Below are 13,407 nucleotides of genomic sequence, written 5' to 3'. Positions count from 1 at the left end.
GCCCCTGCACCCGCATGGGAGACTGGGAAGAAGCACCTGGCTCCTGGCTTCAGATCAGTGCAGCTCCAGCCATTGCGGCCATTTGGGGAGTGAACCAATGGAAGGAAGACCTTTCTTTCTCTGCCTCTGTCTGTAACTCTACCTCTCAAATAAATAAAGTAAATCTTAAAAAAAAAAAAAATCACTGGATCAACGTATTGAAAATCTCCTACACTTAATGTCTGATTGGATTCTTTATCCCGTATCCTTGATATCTTAACCACTATGGTCTCCCTTCAGCAAGAATCCTGTCGACCAGAATGCTCCTTAGCCTAATGTTTTCCCCACCTACTGTAAATTCCCAATTGTCCCTGTATTTGAAATGGAATCCAGGCCGGCGCCACAGCTCAATAGGCTAATCCTCCGCCTGCAGCGCCGACACACTAGGTTCTAGTCCCTGTTGGGGTGCTGGATTCTGTCCCGGTCGCTCCTCTCCTCTTCCTGTCCAGCTCTCTGCTGTGGCCAGGGAGTGCAGTGGAGGATGGCCCAGGTGTTTGGGCCCTGCACCCCATGGGAGACCAGGAGAAGCACCTGTCTCCTGGCTTTGGATCAGCACGGTGCGCTGGCCACAGCGCACCGGCCGCAGCGGCCACTGGGGGGTGAACCAACGGAAAAAGGAAGACCTTTCTCTCTGTCTCTCTCTCTCATTGTCCACTCTGTCAGTAAAAAAAAAAAGAAAGAAAGAAAGAAAAAGAAAAAGAAATGGAATCCAATCTCTTTTCCTCTACTGCCAGGCTCCATTGCAGAGGCCGCTATACCCAACATAGTCTCCCTACTTTAACAAAACATTGAATAGTTTTCTTTAACATCCTCATAATATTTTGTGCACTGACTCTACCTATTAATCAGCCTTATTTTCCTGCATTTATCTTCATTGTTCTGTTACTTGTGCCTTATTAACTAACTTCAAGTACATTTTTAAGAATAGGCATGGAACCAATTTATACTTACTATTAATAGATTACTTTAATGAATTTAGCAAAGTTGGAAATGCTAATTTATTTGAGAGAGAATGATTTAGAGGTTCTAAAATGCGTGCTTGATGCTCAGATGTTATTAATAAGTGTTAAATGTAATAATACTTGTGTTTGGTCAACAAACAAACATTTTAGGGTCAATAAACTATAGTATTTAACTATACAGCCCAGTTCTGAGTTCACAGCCACATAAATTTTCCTTTCTCCAGTAGACTTGTCCTGGAGATTTCAGAATGGTTTTCCAACACTGAAGGGAACTGGGCACATTGAGAATCAAGCCATAACTGGCCTGGAAAGAAATGGAGCAAAACAAAGCCACTTTAAAACTCAAGAGTCAGAAGGAGCTCTGGAAGTAGGAAGATAAAAGAAAGGAATAAAATTCTGGTCTTTGACTTATAATTAATAATAAACAATGTACTCCTAGAACAAATCATCCCATCTGGATTCTAGTGGAGTCAATAGAATTTTAAATTTAAGAGAAATGCTTCTTAATTCTCTCTCTCAGCATCTGGGATATCAAATTTTGCAGATTTGTTCAGGTTAATAAGAACATATCCCTAGGTTGAATGAGAGGGTCCCCTAACACATGATCCTGTCAACTAATATATTCAGTTAACTCTCCTAATTCCTTGCTGCAAATAGTTGAAAGAATCAGTTTCATGGAAATCAGTTCTCATGAGGGGAGAATGGGAGGAACAAGAGATTTTTTTTATTATTATTTATTTATTTTTGACAGGCAGAGTGGATAGTGAGAGACAGAGAGACAGAGAGAAAGGTCTTCCTTTTCCATTGGTTCACCCTCCAATGGCCACCGCAGCCGGCGCACTGCGGCCAGCGTACCGCACTGATCCAAAAACATGAGCCAGGTGCTTCTCCTGGTCTCCCATGCAGGTGCAGGGCCCAAGGACTTGGGCCATCCTCCTCTGCACTCCCGGGCCACAGCAGAGAGCTGGCCTGGAAGAGAAGCAACCGGGACAGAATCCAGCGCCCCGACTGGGACTAGAATCCAGTGTGCCGGCACCGCTAGGCAGAGTATTAGCCTGTTGAGCCACGGCGCCGGCCAAAAGATGGTTTTATGAGAATGGGACATCACCTCTGAGGATGCTGGGGTAAGCAACTGCTTTTGGGAAAAGGTCCAATATGAGAGAAAAATAATGTATGGAATTCTGAATATGTTCAGTTTTTGGAGCCTATTAACATTTGAGCAAAGAGACTATGGTAATGCTTTGACCATATGTGTTGGAAGTTCCAAAGAAAGATATGTAAGTAGGTTTAGAAAGGGTCCATTTAAGGATTTTCTGTCATGAGAGTATAAGGAAATATGTAGACATGAAAGTGCACTTATGAGAAGAGAAAGGAACCTAAAACAAATCCCTAGGTACAGGAGACAGAGAACAAGTATTCAAAAGGATAAATAAGATACATTAGCCAAAGATAGGAAGAAACTGGTTAATGGGAGTCATGGATCAGGTTTGTGTCAGCCGTGACCTGGCTTTGTTCTAGACAAAAATATGATGCAATATAAATTATGCTCAAATACACACATGCACACACACACACAGGGGAGTGGCTTTCAAAAAGTTCAGGAGCCATGTGTATTATGAGAAAACTATGCATAGATTTCAAAATTTAATACCATTTTCCATACATTTTTGAAGTGCCCTCATGTATGCTCTAGTCAGCATACTTATGGGGACACTGTGGCATCAGTTAGATATGGGATCCTTGGAAGGAAGTGGTCTTGTGTAAAAGGCAAAAGCCTGCCAAGAAAGGAAAATATCAGGGGCAAAGGCCTGCTAGTAAACTTAGTGTGTGGCAAGTTCATAAACCTTTAAACACTTTGCCGTTTTTGAAGATAAAAGATGAGGCAAAGCAGAAAGTGATGAGTGATTTTCTTTACTTAACAAGCATAGCCTGGCTTGGGCCCCATACTGTTCTAAGTGTCTTACATAGAGAGATGCTGAATCCTCCCAACAAGCCCTGAGGGAGCTACTTCTATATTGCCCTTAAAGAGATGAGTACAAAGACACAAGCAGTCAGTTGAATGATGTCTCCTATCTCAGTGAAGGTGGGATTCAGCCTGCCTCCAGAATTGCTGTTCTCCTCCACCATGCCCTGGGGTTTTGCAATAGACAGTCAGGAGCAAGAGAGCCATGGAAGGCAAGCTAGGGTGTTTCCAGGAAGATGGAGTTTCTGTGTAGAGAACAATGCCAGAAGCTGGATAATAGCAGTTCCCACACTGCATGAAATTTGAAACCCACTTTTGGGTTTGGGGCACTATTTGGACTTCTGGAGTGTCCAAGGGACCTTGAGAACCCTGTAGTCCCTGGGTCACTTCATCTGTGAACTTCAATTTCCCCACCAATAAAACCACTATGATCTTGGCTGCTTTTTATATCTGCCATAGGAACTTTGTAAGGATTCATGACACACCATCCAGAAAAATTTTTTCTGGTCCCTAAGAGATGAGCATTATAATTATCCCTGTATTATTATGCTGTTAGTATACTAATGATACTTTTTTTCTGCTCCAAGCCAAAGAAAGAATCTATATGTTTATTCAGAGAATACATAACCTAAATGGAAACAAAAACTCATTGTTTCTTCATATCATTTGTGAGCATATTCACTCTTTAAAAGCAAGTAGCACTTTAACAGCAAGTAATGGAAGCATTTCATGGCTCCTCTGTCAAAGAGTAATGAGTATACAATTACCTATTTTTTCCACTTGAAATTACCACTATAAATGTGCTCCTTTTTCACGCATTTAGTTCTTAGCCTTTCAGGAGCTGTTTTAAACACTTGGCTTTGGCTGTTTATCCTCGTGCTATGATTGCTCGTCTAGAATTACTTCTCTTTCCAAATATGGAAAAACTTGTCAGAGAAAGTGCCAAGGGTATTTATATAACCCTCATTGGACCTTCATGATATTTTCTTGCATAATAGTAAGACCCAAAAGCTTCAGAGTTAAAGAGAGCAGGGAGGCCAACCAAAATGGGACTGGCAAACATTTTATTTTATTATGTTATTTATTTTTTGAATTTTATTATGGAGTGCTGTATGATGTCTCAACACATGTATTCATTGTACATTGTTCAGTAAACACAACTATCTCTTCAAACATTTATCACCCCTTTTTATGAAAACATTCAAAACCTTTTCAAAAGTATACATACATTTGAAAAATATGTAATATTTATTTATATATTTATAAAATATATATAATCTCTCTCAAAAGAGAATACTTTGTTCATTTGTCACCTTGTTTAGAACCAGGCCCCACCTTACCCATAGTTCTGTGGTGATATTTCCTCCCAGGAGACCTTTTCCTTGATACTGAACCTGAAGTTAATCTCTGTACTTCCCTCTATCAGCTTTCCAAGTCATGAAGTATAGCACTTTTACATTTGTTGTAGATTCATTTATTTGAAAATCAGAGTGAGACAGAGAGAGAGAGAGATTGAGAGGTCTTCCCTCTGCTGGTTCACTCCCCAGATGGTTGCAATGGCAAGGACTGTGCCAGGCCAAAGCCAGGATCCAGGAGCTTCATCTGGGTCTCCCATGTAGGAGGAAGGGGCCCAAACATTTCAACCATCTTCTGCTGCTTTCCCCAGGCCATTAGCAGGAAGATGGATGGGAAGTGGAGAGAGCAGCCAGGACATGAACCAGCGTCCATATGGGTTGCCAGCATCTCAGGCAGCAGATTCATACACTATGCCACAATGCTGGCCCCAGATAGTAGTTCTTTTAATCTTGTATATTTAATATGCTTTTATTTCTGTTTATAGAACCAAGCTCATTTCTCTGATAATAGGAAATATAACCTAATAAATATTAATAGTCATCCCACTGTGCAATAGAACATAAGAAATTCATTCTCCTAACTGTAACTCAATACCTATTAATCAACTTTTTCCCCTCCCTCTCAGGCTCTGATAACCAACACTGTATTCTCAACCTCTCTGAATTCAGTTTTTTAGATTCCACATATGACTGAAGTAGGTCATGTAGTACTTACGTATTTGTGTCTAGCTTATTTCATTTAACTTAATAAACTCTATGTTGACTTAAATGACAGGATTTCATACCTTTTGTGGCTGAATAAGATTCCATTCTTTATGTATCATATCTTCTTTATCCTTTCATCAGCTAATAGACACTTGAGTTCTTTCCACTTATTGGCTATTGTGAGTAGTGCTACAATGAACTTGACAGTATGTATGTTTATTTGACATATTGATTTAATATCATTCAGATATTAAATTATTGACTATCCAGTAATGGGATTGCTGGTATATAATTTCAAATGTTTGAGGACTCTCCATATGTTTTCCACAATGGCTATATTAATTTACATTCCTACCAAAGGTGTACAAGGATTCCCTTTTATCCCACTTTCATCAATTCTGTTAGCTTTTATCTTTTTTGAAAATAACTATTCTAACAGGAGTGAGGTGATATCTCATTGTAGTTTTGATTTGCATTTCTCTGATAATTAGTGATGTTGAACAGTTTTTCATGTAACTGTTGGCCATTTCTGTATTTTCCCTTGGAAAAAAAATGCCTATGCAGGCCTATTGCCCATTTTTTAACTGTTTTACTTGTCCCCATGCTTTTAGTTTTTTTATGTATATATTCTAGTTGTTAACCCTTTGTCAGATGAATAGTTTGTAAATATTTTTTGTCATTCTGTTGATTGTCTCTTCACTCCATTGATTCTTTTCTTTGCTATACAGGAGTATTTTAGTTTGATGATATCCCATATGTCTGATTTTCCTTTTGTTTCCTGTGTTCTTAAGGTCTAATTCATAAAATCCTTATGGTGAGCATTTCAGCGGAAGTTGCAGACCCTTCCTTGTTTTTGGTGATGACGGAATATCTCTGTAACTCAACACACACATACACACAAGCACACACACACACTCATATTTTTAAACTAATTCTTTCCTAGGTAATAGCAAAGAGGTAGGGGTCTCAGGTAAGTGAACTGCAGAACACTCTCTGAAATCTGAGGAAATCAAGGCAAACTTGATTGATGGATTACAAATGGCAAAGATGAGTAGTTTGGAGATCAAAGGCTATAGTATGCTTCTGCATAAAGAATTTGGTGCTCTTAAAGAATCTGGTCCTGTCTCCTCCAGATGAGGAATATCTTCTTCAAGACTTGCAAAGATAAAAAGAGCTTACTCCATTCTGTTCAGTTGTCACCACGTTTGGACTCAGGCCCTGCTTTACCCACAGTTCTGTGGCCACATCTCCTCCCGGGAGACCTCCATCACACTTAACCTGAAGTTAATCTCTGTGGTTCCCTGTCAGTTTCCATGTCATAAACAATAATACTTTAACCTTGCATATTTAACATGCTTCTGTTTAGGTTTATGGAACCAAACTCTCTTTCTCTAATAATAGGAAATACAACCTAATTGACATCCATAGTTCATATATACCATTGTAAGGAAATGTATGAGAAGGAATGGTGTTCTTACAAAGAGTATTTTCTTGCTGAATAGAAGCATCTTTTAAATGCCCCCATTATGGTGTGCTTTGAGCAATTCTGTCTAGCTCAGAGGGGTTGGGATGCAAGAATGGATTAAAAAGCAGGGTTCCTTTCCTTAAGGAAATTATAGTTTTAAGGGGACTATTACACCCACCATAAATGACACAGTTAATAAGTTATGCTGACTAGTTATCTTTAATGACATACTCCCTTATAGAGAAAGAAGAAATGCATGCTTTTATATCTAGAAGAATAAGTCAAATTGCATTTGTGTTTGCCTGGTTTCTATGAATGATACAAGCAAGAGCAGAGTGTGGCCCAATTTACTCAAATAATTGCTGCTATGGGTCTTTGAATGCTTAGCCTTTTTAAAACAACATGACATGTACTATGAGAATTAACTGCAAAACTTGTTCTCAAACAGCATTTTATATGTTGTATATCTGTGTGTGGGTGCAAACTCTTGAAATCTTTACATAGTATAGAGTTGATCTTCTGTATATAAAGTTAGTTATTGATGTGAATGGAAGGGGAGAGAGAGCGGGAAAGGGGAGGGTTGTGGGTGGGAGGGAAGTTTGAGGGGGGAAAGCCATTGTAATCCATAAGCTGTACTTTGGAAATTTATACTCATTAAGTAAAAGTTTTTTAAAAAATAAAGTTAGTTAAAAATAAATCTTAATAAAGAATGACATGGGAGAAGGAGTAGGAGATAGGCTAGGAGTGGGGGCAGTAGGGTGGGTGTGGGGAGGAAGAACCATTATATTCCTAAAGTTGTCCTATGAAATTTGCATTCATCAAATAAAAGCTTAAAAAATAAATAAATAAAGCAACTGTTACAAAAAACAATATAGAAATCTACATCCAGAAACAATTCTCTGAGAATTATTTTAATAGGCAACAAAGTGTGAGGCTTAATTATGGCAACACCCCAACAAATAGCTAAAAGAAACATCACAGTGTGTAATATATGCTTCATGAGTGCATTCATGTCTTTATAATACCAATATTTATAATATGAAAGCAGGAATGTTTTCAGGACCTTGCCTGACTCCTCCAGTTCCAAGATGGTGTAGCACTGTCCTTTGGAGCGTACATTCCAATAGGACTCTGTGTACCTTATAAGCATACATAGTTCTCATAAGTGTTTCATTTTAAATTTTCTGCAAGAAAAACCTCTTAAAATATTCTCTTTAATGTATGTCATTGGGGCCCCTTGGAATCTGTATAGGATAATATAGAAGTATCTTGATCTTGTAGACACAAGTAACTAAGACATTGCTCTAAGAATGGATGTTGAAAAATGGTACTTGGGAAAATTCTACTTTAAAAATATAAGTCTTCTTAGGGACTTCCTATCAGGTACCAAATATCTGTTACAAAACAAAATTTTCACCAATGACCTGGATATGTTTTGGATAGATCTTTAGAATTATCCCATGTAGCTGAATGTTAAACACACTGATATAAACCTGCAAAGTATCTGCCCTTTTTACCCTTTCAAAGCACTTTGTGCTTACCCTAATGTGCACTTCTCCTCCTCCGCATGTTTTCTTTTGCCATTCTTTTCCATCCACTTTAGAAAAATCAGACTGTTTTCCGACAGCTGATTTAAGGACACTGACCCAGCTTCAACCACAGGGCATGGAGGTCGATGGAACTAGTCAAACAAAGTGTAGCATTGCATAACAAGTATCTTACTTTAAACTTTATGCATTTGGCCATGTAAAAAGTGATTCTATGAAGATGTAGAAAAGCTTTAAGACAAAGAGTAGGGAGTCATTACTTCTGTCGGACTTGGCTTGTGATTCACCCATTTGCAAAGAATGGTAAGTGCTCCCACCAGGGGGAAATGAAAAACAAAAAGGAACAGAAAGCAAGCAGCACTCAACCACAAATACCTGACAATGAATAGAATTGTCAGGCTAGCTTATGTTGGTGTACAGTTGTCACACTGTGAATGTCCACAAATCATTTCCAAAACAGCAACAGAGCATACAAGACCCTCTTTGGCAATGATTCAAACCCCTTTACCAGCCTGGAATTCCACTTTGGAAATTTACAATTTCACGTTTATGGATGTATATGGCACTGGAGTATCATAAACTAAAATACAGTTGTGATTTGTCAGGGTTTACAACTTTTTTACCTACTGCAAGATGAAAGGGCTAAAGTTATGTTGTCTTCAAAATAGGCAGGGACTCAAAGTGATCTCAGGGTTTAAGGAGAAAGAATTACAATGAATTGGTACAGAAGCAACTCTTTGAGCTTATCAACTATCCTTGCCTATTATGACTTTATTAAATATAAATGTAAAGATAAAAAAAGAATAATTTGCTACCTGGGTGCAAGTTGATTCTTAATATTCAGTGACCTATTTTAATGTTTTTTTAAGTAGGTGTTTTTATTTCTACTAAATCTTCTTCATGAGTTTAAAACCCTTAGTTCAAATGAACATTTTAATTTTGATATGTAAATTGCCTTTTCTGTGTGGATTACTTGCTTTCCAAATTTTTTCACTTTGTACTGTTTATGAGAAAGATTTTGCATATCAAGGTACTTACATGTCTTTTGATAGGAATCTACATTAAAACACTGTGGTTATTAAAATTAATTTTTAGGTATCAGTTCAGGATTTCAATAATAACCTTATTCTAAATGCAGCTTCTTTTACAGTCCTACTATTTAAAACATTCTCTATACTTCTTATGTGACTAGTTTCAGCTCAAATCCTGTTTTCATTTAGAAATTTGAATTCTACTATGGAGAACATGATTGCTTGAAATACTTTACCTCTCAAGTACCATTATACTAGATCCCTTATATTAGTAATACATTGCATATTAACTTAGTCATTCAATACTAAAAACACACTTGAGTGTCACCTACACCAAGTATTGCCAATGAATCTATGGGACCAAAGATAATTAAAACAATTCCCCTATCCTTATGCCACAATGATAATGTGATACACAATTTTATGTAAAACAATACAATATAACTATGTACAAAGAATGGTGATATGACAAATATGGAAATGATGGATTCTTCATTATTAGAAGTAGAGAGAGAAGTAAATAAAAATAAAAGCAAAAAAAAATTGGTCAAGATGGGTTTTTGCAAGGGAGATTTTGAGTTAAATCATGGGTCTGTTATCCACGGGTATAATTTAATTCAAATCAATGAAGACTAAAGAAAATGCTAAAATTGACTTGCATTTTCTTTCTTCACTAGTTTAGAGAGAATTGTTTTGGAATTCCTGGATATTTGCCTTCAGATCCACCCAATTCAGCATTTTGTTAGTTCTCTTAGATTCATTCCCACTTACTTTTTTTGGTGCCAGATCTTTAAAGTAGTCTTGGGAAATGATGGTTTCCAATACCTTGAGATGTTAAGGATCTTGTTATGGGGCTTGAGACTACATTTCTGCTATGATCCCAAGTGATGCTGCCTCTGCTATCCAGGGACTGTATGCATAAAGTATTTAACAGACAGCCTACTTTGTTTCATTCTTTGGTACTGAAGTTACAGCAAAAACAGACATATCATCATTAAGAAACAAAATATTATATAATGCTTTTTTATCAATTCAATAGCATTTTTTCAGAAGCAGTTATATTCCATTAAAAGAATATATTGTACACTATTAATCTTTTTTGAGAAAAGTAAATGCCAACTGATGGGCTTCATTTTAAAGACTGAACTTTCTAAGTGTCAAGGGAAACCCCAACTCATTGGCCACTGTCAACTTATTGCAGTCTCCCTTGCTCCTCCTCTATGGTAGTGACTTTTACCCCAATGCCCTATTAAGGATTCTACACAGTTGCACAATTGTGACCTTCCCTTGTCCTTTCATAATACAGATGAGTCAAGTCCCTACAACCTTGAAGGCGGTGGCATTTGTGTTCATTAGGCTTGACAGAGGGAGAAAATGAACAGAAGTCTCAAATGCATGACTCCTGGAAGTCCTTCCTGCCAGCCCCCAGGTAAAGCTGCAGCCTCTGCACAGCAAATTGCTCATTAGTGCAGGAAGCTTGGATAATCAATCCCTAGAACCTGCTTTTTGCTCACCTGAAAACTGATGAGCTAAAGGAGGCATGTGAGACTGGGAACAAGTAGGGAAACAAGCACTGATAAATTGTTCCTGGGGCTGAGAGCAGAATAAGCAGCATACTGGATCTGACGTGAAGGAGACGCAACACAAATTTATTATGAAGGGAAGCATGGCTCACAGAAGGCCGGCAGCCACTTCCCACCTTTGTGGTTGATGAGACAGGCAAAAAATTAAGGACCTGGGTTGTCTCCCACCTTCTTTAAGGATTTCCGCAAATCTAAAAGGATGCTGTCAGGTCCACTGGGGAACAGGCTCTTTTGCTATGATAGCATTTTGGTACCATGTTTTACAGAAGGACTTTTATGACTTAGAAAGCTAAAAACGCTAGAGAAATGCCCTATTAGTGATATGCACAACTCTGTGTGTATGTGGCTGCAGACAGTTACCATAATAAACACAAGATGTTCAAAAACATGAAGTAGGAATAATGATTCATCTTGGTTCACTCAGCAAGTACTCATGAACGCCTTGTCTCACAGACGTTTTTCTGCATACTAAGAACACAGCAGTGCACTGGAGTCTCCCCCAACATGGACTGTATGTGCTGGTGGAGGAGACCACCTTCAGCAATAACATTTGCATAGATACAGTCTGCTTAGAGTGCCGTGAAGAGAATCAAATTAAGATAAGGGGAAAGAAACTGATGGGAAGTAGTTTTACATGGGGAAGTCTGCTGAGGATCTCTCTATGGAGGGAACATTTGAGCAGACATTTGAGTTAAGTAAAAGGAAAGAAAAAAATGTAAAGAATTGTATGTGTGTCCTTTACTTGAAAACATATTACCCTTTGTGCTCAGCTGGTTTTGAACAAGGCCCCAGTGCAACTTCCTTGTGAGTCTGAAATTCCTTATAAGCCTAAGATCAGAGTTCTTGAAATTGTTTTTTTTTTTTCCTAATTTTTTTTCTGTTTTTGTTTTTGCTTTTTGAGCTATCCATTAGAGAATTCATGTTTTGGGCCAGGCATTTTGCTAAGTTATCCTCTGTAATCCTTAGACGCCTATACAGGAGATATCATAATGCTCATTTTACCAATGAGATAACTTGGACTCACAGAGAAGCCAGCCCAGGGCATTCAAAAGCAAATGGCAACCTTAGATTCATCCTGGGCTCTTCATCCACTTGCCCTTAGGCTCCACACATACTGCTTCATTTTGAATGCCTCTGTATCAATGAGTTTCAAAGCCATCTTAATCTTTGCTTCATGGAAGACAGCCTGTTAGACTTCTTGTCTCCCCTCTGCCTCTCCCCCATCTGCCTTACCACTGTCTTTCTGCATGTTTATTCTACAGGAAATCTAATCTCTTGTGACTTTTCCACATAGTCATGATTCCATCATGCTGAACAGCAGAGGATAGACCTAGCCAGAAATAGTCTGCATCAAGCATATAGCTGAGCAAGTGAGATACCAGCATAGGAGGGGGTAAGGTTCAGGAGAACTGGCTAGCAACATTGACCAAGAAGCTAAGCTCAGTCAGGTAATAAAAGATACAGAGCCTGAACATGTAAATATTTAGAGTTATGGCAATACAGACTGAGGATATCAAGGGAACACTGATCATTCAGCTATAGTTTTTTGTTCTCCATTCACTTTGCTAGTGAGATTAGCTTTCAACCTAGCGCTGTTGAAGGTCATGCAAAAATCAGAGGATTTCAAGTGATCACTGCACTTAGCTGAGGCAAGGAATGCATACTAAGAATACTGATGTGACATCCATGGTTTACCTAAACTCATTCTAGTAAAACTCTTTAACTTTGCAATTAAGTATTCTTACATGTTCAAACTCATGTCCAACAAGTAAAAGTCAAGACAAGGAAAACCTAACAGAGAGTCTATACCATTTACAGTGGTTTTATGGTCACCATTAGCATTAATACCAGGTATAAATTACAAAATAGACATCATCTAGGCTCTTTGCATTTGGAGAAAAAAAAGGAATTAAATGAAGGAAACGGAACATCACTATAAGGTTAGGCCCAATGGAGAAAATAATAGTACTAGTTCCATTTCAAAAAAAAAATTTCCATTTTTAACCAACATCTAAAAATTGTACATATTTATGGCATACCATGTGGTATTTTGATACATATCTACATTGAGTAATGTCCAATAAGGGTAAATATATCTATTTCCTCTAATATTTATTATTTCTTTATGTCAAATTCCATTCTTTTTTAAGATTTATTTATTTATTTGAGAGTTAGAGTTACAGAGAGAGGAGAAACAGAGAGACCTTCCATCCACTGGTTCACTTCCCAGATGGTCACATTGGCCGGAGCTGGACCCATCTGAAGCCAGGAGCTTCTTCGGGGTCTCCACATAGGTACAGGGTCCTAAGTAATTAGGCCATCTTCTGCTGCTTTCCCAGGTGCATTAGTAGGGAGCTGGATCAGAAGTGGAGAAGCCAGAACTCGAACCAGCACCTATATGGGATTCCAGCATTGCAGGTTACTGCTTTACCAGCTACGCCAGGGTACAGGCGCAAGAATTCCATTCTTAACCCACAAGGCATATGGTTGGAAATGGCAAAGGGGTTAGAGGTCTAGCCAGCTTTGATTTGTATTAAGTTGTGACTTGTGCAAGTTTAAGTTTGTACTTACATGTGTGGACTCTGGAAAAACAAAATATAAAACGTGTTTAAATTGAGAGAGATCAAAAGATCCTTGGATGTATTCATGGGAAGAATAGTAAAAGTACTAGAATTTATGATAAAATATAGTATATAATACAAAGGTAACTCAAAAATATGCTAGAAAGGTAGAATTTAAAAATAAGTTTGTTTGAGT

At 38.1% G+C, this 13,407-nt stretch overlaps 1 protein-coding gene across 1 annotated transcript in view; it reads left to right on the top strand.

Moving 5' to 3' along the window:
* PTCHD4 (patched domain containing 4) overlaps positions 1-13,407 on the top strand; it is a 203,264-nt gene that overhangs the window by 137,336 nt on the left and 52,521 nt on the right. The window lies entirely within an intron of this gene.

Source organism: Lepus europaeus, chromosome 3 (genome assembly GCF_033115175.1).
Source record: "Lepus europaeus isolate LE1 chromosome 3, mLepTim1.pri, whole genome shotgun sequence".
Taxonomy (NCBI): Eukaryota; Metazoa; Chordata; class Mammalia; order Lagomorpha; family Leporidae; genus Lepus; species Lepus europaeus.
Note: the sequence above shows the minus strand (reverse complement) of the source record. Positions and strands in the feature narration are given on the sequence as shown.